Consider the following 8,768-nt stretch of genomic DNA (forward strand, 5'->3'; position numbering starts at 1 on the left):
ACAGTCCTTATAAGTCTCAGCAGCGCTGAGACCAGGAAACAGCTTGTCTTTGGTCCACTTTCTCCAGAGAAGTGTGCTGAGAAATCCACGCCATACTGGCGCTACTCTACTTGGGGTGGTGTCGGGGGGGGGTGGTGCGTCTAAGTTTACGCAACTTCAGCTGCGTGAACTAATGAGCCGAAGTCGATTGTATTTAGATCTCTCACACGTGTTGTCTTCACTATGGTGTATCGATGGCAGACACTCTCCGTGTCGATTCCGCCTGGCTTCTGTGTGAGGTGAGTACCGAAGTGCATTACGCAGTGGATCAGCAGTCGATTATCACGCGTATATCCAGACATCGATAACCAATCGCCACTGATCGTCACTTCGTGGGAGCTAGCAATAGGAGGAGTGATTTTTCACGCAGTGTCTAGTCTCTGACAGTGTTGCCGTGACAATGAATAGAAACTGGCAAGGATGGGGAAACTTTTCCCCCCTGACTCTTTAACCCGACAAAAGGTCCCCCGGGACTCTGTCGAAACCCAACATCTGGGATCACTGATAAAACCTGTCCTCTGAGACTACCCGAAACTACTACCTTTTGTTCTGAACGGTGGCATTTATCTTGCCTAGTATTGCGCAGGGTAGGCAACCTTATGGATGCGCCCGAAGGCGGCGACCGCGAGCTGATTTTCGTGGCACTCCGACACTGCCCTGGGTCCTAGCCATTGGTTCTGGGGGGCTCTGCATTTTAATTTAATTTTAAGATGAAGCCTCTTAAACATTTTATAAAAGCGCTTCGTATTTACTTACTGGAGGTACAATCGAGATAGTAATATTTAGTGTACCATATGATTATAGACTTATAGAAAGAGACCTTCTAAAAATGTTAAAATGTATTACCGGCACACGAAACCTTAAACTAGAGTGAATAAATAAAAACTCAGCACACCACTTCTGAAAAGTTGCCGACCCCTGCCCTATTGTATGGACCCCATCTTAGTCCTAAATCAAAGGAGAAAAAATACTCACGTGGTCTGAAGACACCAATCCCCTAATAGTACACTACTCACTCAGTATTCTGTAACTCCAGTGTACTCTGGCTTTAGGTACCTTATGAGCAAGTGTCTCAACAGGTCTGGAAATTGATTGCTTTTTAACAACGAAGGAAGCAGTAAAGCTAATTTCTATTGCATTGGGCACTAAATTTTGTTATAAATTAGCACTAGTCACCTTTATGAAATGTAATTAAGCATCTGAATGCCATTGTTGCCATCTCTGATTGGTGACAACAAAAATGAATATGACAATAGTGACACTAGGGAGAACATTATGCCTGTTTAAATCCCCAAATGCAAGAGAGGCATTAATAATAATAACTGACATTTATGTAGTGTGTTTAATTCAATGATCCCAAAGTACCTCACAGAATAATACAAAAATGCGTATTACAGGGATCACTTCATCCATCACTCAAATACAACCACTCCACAGGCAGAAGGCTGCAACCTTTTAACACCACAGAATAGATGAGGAGAGAAAGTGAAGTATGCCATATGTAACAAACTACTGGGGTAAATTTAGATAGGCAGAATACAATTGTCCAACAGAAATTCAGCCAAGGCTAAGATCCCTTCTCTTGCAAGAGGTGCCATGAGAATCTTTAATGACCACAAATAGCCAGAACCTTGCTTCTATCCAAAAGATGGTATCTTCAACAGCAGACTGCCCTAAAACCATGCTGGGATAGTCACTTAGTTAGCCCTAATAAAAGAGGAAGAACACTACTTCCCATAACACCTAAGGTTTCCTTTAAGAGCTTGCATTCATGTACCAACTAGGCCCAGCCCTCCTTACCTGAGCTCTCCACTGAGATGGCTTACTTACCTATATTGATAGCCATGCATGTCAATAAGGGTCGCAATAATAATGTGGCCATTACTGATCACCTCCACTACAGAGTCCTTGAACTCTGAAGAACTGTCTTCTGCTTCCAAAGCAACCTTCTATAGGAAAGCTGGGAGATGCCCTCACCACTGTGGGAAGCTGGGAGCTACCAGATGCTACACTATTCATTTAATGGTCTGGATACACTTTATTGCAATATTGAGATTTTTTTTTTAAATTCCAGGCTATTTAATAGGACCCACAGAGCTTTAACCTCTGCTCCTTGGCTTGTCATCTCCACATGGGAGGCACAGCAGGAATAATAATCCAGATTGTTGTATGCTGACTGTAATTTAACTGCTCTGGGGTTCTAGACTGAAACCCCTCATAGCATAATGGCCTTGCAAACCTGATGACAGCATTGACCATTAGCAGTGGTGACTTGCCCAGGTTATCAACCAGACTACTGCTCGACCTGGAACTCTAGGTTGTAAAAACTATCTCCTTCTCTGTGCCAAAGCTGAATCACTACTAGAGAGGGGGCATTCCTTCCTGATGCTTGGGTGGCCAGTGCTGCATGAGTAGCAAAGTGTCAAAACCCTAAGGACAGTGAGTCACTTTGATCACACAGTGCAGCAATTCCCTCTTATTGGTTTGACAATAATTCAACCACCGTTTCTCATTCTGTCACAAAACTGCTAACACCCCATTGTCATTGATTTCCTGGGCAAAGGGGTACTCACATATGCCAGCTCCCAGGCTGCAGTTAATATCCTTTTCAGTTCCTCAAACACCTATGTATTCCACTTTCCAACAGAGCTGGGTCTCTCCTGGCCAATTAGTTTTGGTCTGTGTGTTTGGCTTCTACTGCTCCAGTTATTTCCAATTCTGCTGTGTACTCCCACTATTTCCCTTAAATGGTCTGTCGCTTAACACGGGGAAGTGCAACTGGCACACGCCTTCTTATGCCAGAAGAGTTATTCCCCGTTAGCCTGTCAGACGTGCCCAGTCCTTTTGTGTCCTCCTTAGCTCCCTCCCCCCAGTTAGAGGGATGGGTGCCACTACTCCAGTGTTTCGAAGCATGATACTGAAACCCACACACAGTAATAAACTCCATGCAGGGAACCGTTACTCTGCAGGCAGGGTCCAAGCACAGGAGCGGGATCAAACTCCAGATTGCTAAACTGACTCGCTGTGTGGGGCGGGACAAGCGGGCTAATTTACTGCCTCGCTCACACCGTTTGTGGGGAAAAAAACCTTACAAAACAAAACCCGAGCTCAGCCGGGTTCCGACTGGGCGCCCAATGCCCGACACCGGAACCACCCGGGGCCGGGCCGCAGCACTAGCTCCAGCCCTCACGGCGGACGAAGCTGTCCCGGGCCGCCCCCGAGCTAGCTGCGTGCGGCTGGCTCCCGGGCCGGGACTTTGTGCGGACCCGTGTAGCGTGGGCGCCCCACTCCCTGGGGGCGCTTCACCCTCCGCCGCCGCTTACCTCCGCGCAGGCTTCAGCGCCAGCCCGCCAATCCGTCCGCCCGCCTTCCGTTCCGCCTTCCCGGCCCGGGGCGTAGCTTCCCCCTGCGTGCACCCGCCCCTGCTGGCGGTGTGTGGAGGCCGCTAAGGCCGGGTGTCCCTCACCACCCGCCACAGGCTCCCTCCCTGCCCCCTGCAGGGTGCTCGCACTTCATGCGCCCCGGGCTCGTGGAGAGCCCGCTCCACGGGGTGCCCTGCGCCCTGTAATGGCACTGCGCCCCTGGGCCGCTGCTCTGCCCCGTCTCATGGGGCTGAATTCAATGTGCCTGCTGACTGGGCCCTGTGGGAGGTGACTGTGTGTCTGCCTCTTCCTGGTGTGTCACCCACAGTCCGGTATGCTGCTGCCAGACTTGTGACAATGGGTTGCAATGCCTTGCAGGGCATGGGACTCATAGATGTGTAGGTCTGGCAGGGACCTCCAGAGTCTTCTAGTCCCATCTCCTGCACTCAAGGCAGGACTATGTAATATCTAAACCCTTCCTGGCAGGTGTTTGTCTTAAAAACTTTCAGTGAGGAAGATGCCACAACCTGCCTCTGTAATTTGTTCCAGTGCTTAACTACTCTGACAGGAAGTTTTTTCTAATCTGCAGCCTAAACTTCCCTTGCTATTTAAGCCCACTGCTTCTTGTCCTAGCTTCAGAGGTTACTTAAAACAATTTTTCGCCCTCCTCCGTGTAACAACCTTTTACGTACCTGAAACTGTTATCATGTCCCCCCTTAATCTTCTCTTTTCCAGACTAAACAGATGCAGTTTTTTCAGTCTTTCCTCACAGCTCATGTTTTCTAGACCTTTAACGGTTTTTGTTGCTCTCTTTTGGAAGGCAGGCCGCTGGAGGGACCTTCTGGACAAATGACCTGTTGAAGTCCATTTCAGTCCTACATCTCTGTGATTCTATGATATAGCCTTGCTTCATAGATAATTTTCCTTAATTTTCACCTTTTCTGAAAGGTAATGAAGAAGCAAGTATATGGGGAAGGGAAAGCCCAGAAGGGGATGTTTTAAGGACATGGCTGGGAACAAGAGCAGGGCAGAGTTAGCAGAGAAAAAGTGAGGCTAGTTGTTGAATGATCTTTGAGGAAAAAATACAGAGAGTAGGGCTGGCGCATAGTAATGTCTGACATTTATAAGGAAATAGCTGTGTTTGTCTGTAGCCACAAAAACAACAAGGAGTCTGGTGGCACCTTAAAAACTTACAGATTTATTTGGGCATAAGCTTTTGTGGCTAAAAAACCTCATTTCTGCAGATGCATGGAGTGAAAGTTACAGATACAGGCATTATATAATGACACATGAAGAGAAGGGAGTTACCTCCGAAGTGGAGAACCAGTGTTGACAAGACCAATTCGATCAGGGTGGATTAGACCACTCCCAATAATAGGTGAGGAGATGTCAATTCCGGGAGAGGCAAAGCTGCTTTTGTAATGACCCAGTGCCTATTCAAGCCCAAATTAATGGTGTTAAATTTGCAAATGAATTTTAGTTTTGCTGTTTATCTTTGAAGTTAGTAATATCAGTAGTGAATATAGACTGCTGCAGATGAGGGAAAATCAGGAGGACTTCCTTTTCACTGGCTGCCAACCACACATAGATAACATGGAGTTATGGTAAAATGGTCAAAAATACAAATACATTGGTAAAGGTGGGCTTCTTGAATGGTTTCTACTCTCAATGTCACTTGTTTTGATTTGCTGCAAGTATGAAATCCAGAGAGTAATAGTTCTACAAAGATTAAGTGAAAACCTGAAAGCCTAGCATTTATAGTGCTTTGTATTTTAATATGTTCATATTGCTAGGCAATCAGTGTAGGAGAAATTATGTATGAGAACCATGTTAAAAATAGCAAAGAATCCTGTGGCACCTTATAGACTAACAGACGTTTTGGAGCATGAGCTTTCGTGGGTGAATACCCACTTCGTCAGATGCATGTCATGCATGTCACGCATCTGATGAAGTGGGTATTCACCCATGAAAGCTCATGCTCCAAAACGTCTGTTAGTCTATAAGGTGCCACAGGATTCTTTGCTGCTTTTACAGATCCAGACTAACACGGCTACCCCTCTGATACATGTTAAAAATAGTCGTGCAGTGCTTGATGAGACTCTTCATTTATTATTGGCCATATTAAACCCGTTTTGAAGATTTGTGATGAATTTCACATAAGACTTGCACATCCACGCACCTTTGGCATTTTAGAATTATAAAGGCAGTATCAACACTTCTGTAGATTCAAAGTAAAACTTCATAAGAGCTGTATTTAAAAACAGTCTTCGCTATGTCCACAGCAAACTATTATGCTGTAGTACTATTTTTATTTCCTTGTCTGCTGCAAAACAGTACTTGTAATCCTAAAACCATAGGGCTAGTTCATCCAAAGCAATGTTTAGTAAATAAATGGGGAAAACCACTCAGTATCCAGCACTGTCTATACTTGTAATTCTGTATTCACAATTTAGATGGTATACAACTTTCTGTAATGCTGTTGACTTTTGTTTCCTCTTCCCAGTCTGATAATCAGGCTATTAAAAATATTTGCTTAGTTGCCAAATGTCATGCCACTTGAAACCAAATTCCAAAGAATTTTGAAGCATCAAAAAATCGGGTATGTGGTAAACCAACAGCCTGTGATAGCATGAGCTGAAGTTGTAACATGCACAAAAGGTTTTGCATGAGCTTCCTGTTTTAAAAAAAGACAAACTTATTCTTTCATTTTGTCGTAACTTTTAGAAACTCAGAGCTGAAGAAAATCTGGTAAGGCTAAAATCCTCAAAGGGCTAAATGAGGCTCCCCTCCCCCACTCCTTATCAATCCCCTATTGGTGCAGAAGCCATTCTCCTGTTGAAGTCAATGTGCAGGATACGGTCCTCATTGTATTCAGGGCGCTGTTGTACCAGGTACATTATATAATCAGATGTGCAAACCAATGACATCTGAGTTGTAGGTATATTAGGAATCTTAGATTCACCACAAAGGGGCAGGCCAGTAAAATCCTATGCACAGGGACTTCACATTTTTTCTTGCATACTACAGAATAGATACAATTGTTTACATCATGACCTGGAGGGTAATGGTGTGCTGGGGTCATGGTCAGTTGGTCTACAGCTATGCAGATTTTATACAGTGGCTGTGACTGCTACTACAACATATGTAACAGTTGAGTTCCAGTGCTCAATGCCGAGAGAGCAAGCTCCATTCTCCTGCAGCCTATATGGAGAGCTTCTGCTCAAGGTTCAATTACCCACCCCAGGCTATACAAAAGTGTTCAGAATTCTCCCATGAAGGCTGATCTGGGTTCCTGGACAGAAATGGTGTTAGCCAATAATCTACAGGAGAGTTGAAATCTAAAATTCACATGACTACAGAGATTCTTTTATCCAGTCTATAGCCTAGATATATTACCCAGTCCCAATCACTTCAAGGAAATCAGATTTTGATATTAGGATCTTTCTGGCAGTCAGAATTAGTAAAATGACTGAAGACTCAAATCTGCAACCAGGAAAGTTCATCACAATGGAGTTATAGATCACTTAGTTTTTTTGCTATTTAATCCTTGCTCTTTATCCCTCAGGGATAGGAACAGTAATAACCAAAGGTCTTCAGTTATTATTCTATGTCAAAGCAAAGTGTAATTACAAATGGTATATGTGCAAGTGCAAATCACACACAAACATTTGCACACCTTTTTGAGCAGTGTCACCTCAGTACAAAGCTATTCATTAACCGCACAAACAGCACACAACTATTCATTAACTGCAAGCATAAATGGATATCTCTGAAGAATGCTGAGCTACAATTTTCTGGGTGTAAGAAGGAGAACAATGTGGACTTGAGACAAAAAAAAAGTAAAGACTTACTTGAATTTATAATCTGAATAATTTGATTATTTTTGAGATAGTGGAGAAGAGAGAATAACTATTTCAAAGCAGCAGAAATTTTCTATTTTGCTCATCAAGGAAGCTTAAACAGCTTTAAACATAAACATAATTTATGGCACTAGTGAACCTACATCTGTTCCTAAAGGGAGGCTGTGGTTGTAAGTTGTCACCAGGATGAAGCAGATTTACATCCACATCCACATCTTGAAAAAAATAACTCCCAAGTCAGCTAAGAGAATTTGCACTAATCCTAATTTGCTGCTAGCATCCAAGAAATGTAAGGACCTCTGAGAATACTCATTTACAGTCTTCTAAAAAAACAAAACAGAAAATGATAAAGACAAATTCTTCATAACACACAAAGGCTTGCAAATCCCTTTTCCCAAAAATATTAATCATCATCAATAAAACTGCAAGAGAGATACCACTTCAGTTACTGGTTTATAGCTTCCTGCCCGGCCAGATAGAACAAAAAGCAGATGGGGACTTGCCAGAGAATCAGGTTCAACGACTGGAAATATATTCTATAGACTCTTGATCCTATGATCTCTATTGATTCAAAAGTATGAAAGTGGTAATTTATTTTTCATGTAGTTTATGCAGTTTATACACTTTAAATGAGAATGAATGAAGTGAAATGAGAGAAGAGAAATAACATTTAGATCAGAAGACAGTATTAGAGTTGAACTGTTTAAGCTTGCTTGATGAGCAAAATAGAAAATCTCTGCTGCTTTGAAATAGTTATTCTCTCTTCTCCACTAACTCAAAAATAATCAAATTATTCAGATTATAAATTCAAGTAAGTCTTTACTTTTTTTTTTGTCTCAAGTCCACATTATTCTCCTTCTTACACCCAGAAAATTGTAGCTCAGCATTCTTCAGAGATATCCATTTATGCTTGCAGTTAATGAATAGTTGTGTGCTGTTTGTGCGGTTAATGAATAGCTTTGTACTGAGGTGACACTGCTCAAAAAGGTGTGCAAATGTTTGTGTGTAGTTGCACTTGCACACATACCATTTGTAATTACACTTTGCTTTGACATAGGAACAGTAATAATCAAAGGTCTTCAGTTATTATTCTATCTCTGATATTTTTTTCAAGATGTGGATGTGGATGTAAATCTGCTCCATCCTGGTGACAACTTACAACCACAGCCTCCCTTTAGGAACAGATGTAGCTTCACTAGTGCCATATGATCTTCAAGTGAAAGTGCCTTAGCGCTGCCTGCTCATACTCCTGCTAAGATGAAGGAGAGAAAGAGAGGCATAAAGATCTTGAGGTAAGATTACTGTATTTGAAAATAGGATGACAGTGCAGCTTGCTTCAATTATAATGGGCCTCTACTACAGGACAACAGGTTTCTTAAATGAGAAATTCAGTGTATTTTCAGTAAATCAGGATACACTATCCTATACAGAACTGAAATTATTGTTGTACCCCACTAAAACATATAGTTTCACTCACTGTTGTCTCTTACATTGTTTTATAGTAGTA

At 42.8% G+C, this 8,768-nt stretch overlaps 1 protein-coding gene across 3 annotated transcripts in view; it reads right to left on the bottom strand.

Annotated features, from left to right (window-relative positions):
- PTER (phosphotriesterase related) overlaps positions 1 to 3,385 on the bottom strand; it is a 34,459-nt gene extending 31,074 nt beyond the window's left edge. The window contains exon 1 of one of the 3 annotated variants that reach the window (XM_032802233.2): positions 3,363 to 3,385. The gene's annotated coding sequence lies outside the window, so the exon portion shown is untranslated. Of the gene's footprint in view, positions 1 to 2,612; positions 2,990 to 3,362 lie in introns of those variants that run through there. The other 2 variants (XM_032802237.2, XM_032802228.2) reach the window with 2 other exon arrangements.
- Positions 3,386 to 8,768: the final 5,383 nt, after the last annotated feature.

Source organism: Chelonoidis abingdonii, chromosome 2 (genome assembly GCF_003597395.2).
Source record: "Chelonoidis abingdonii isolate Lonesome George chromosome 2, CheloAbing_2.0, whole genome shotgun sequence".
NCBI classification, from domain to species: domain Eukaryota; kingdom Metazoa; phylum Chordata; order Testudines; family Testudinidae; genus Chelonoidis; species Chelonoidis abingdonii.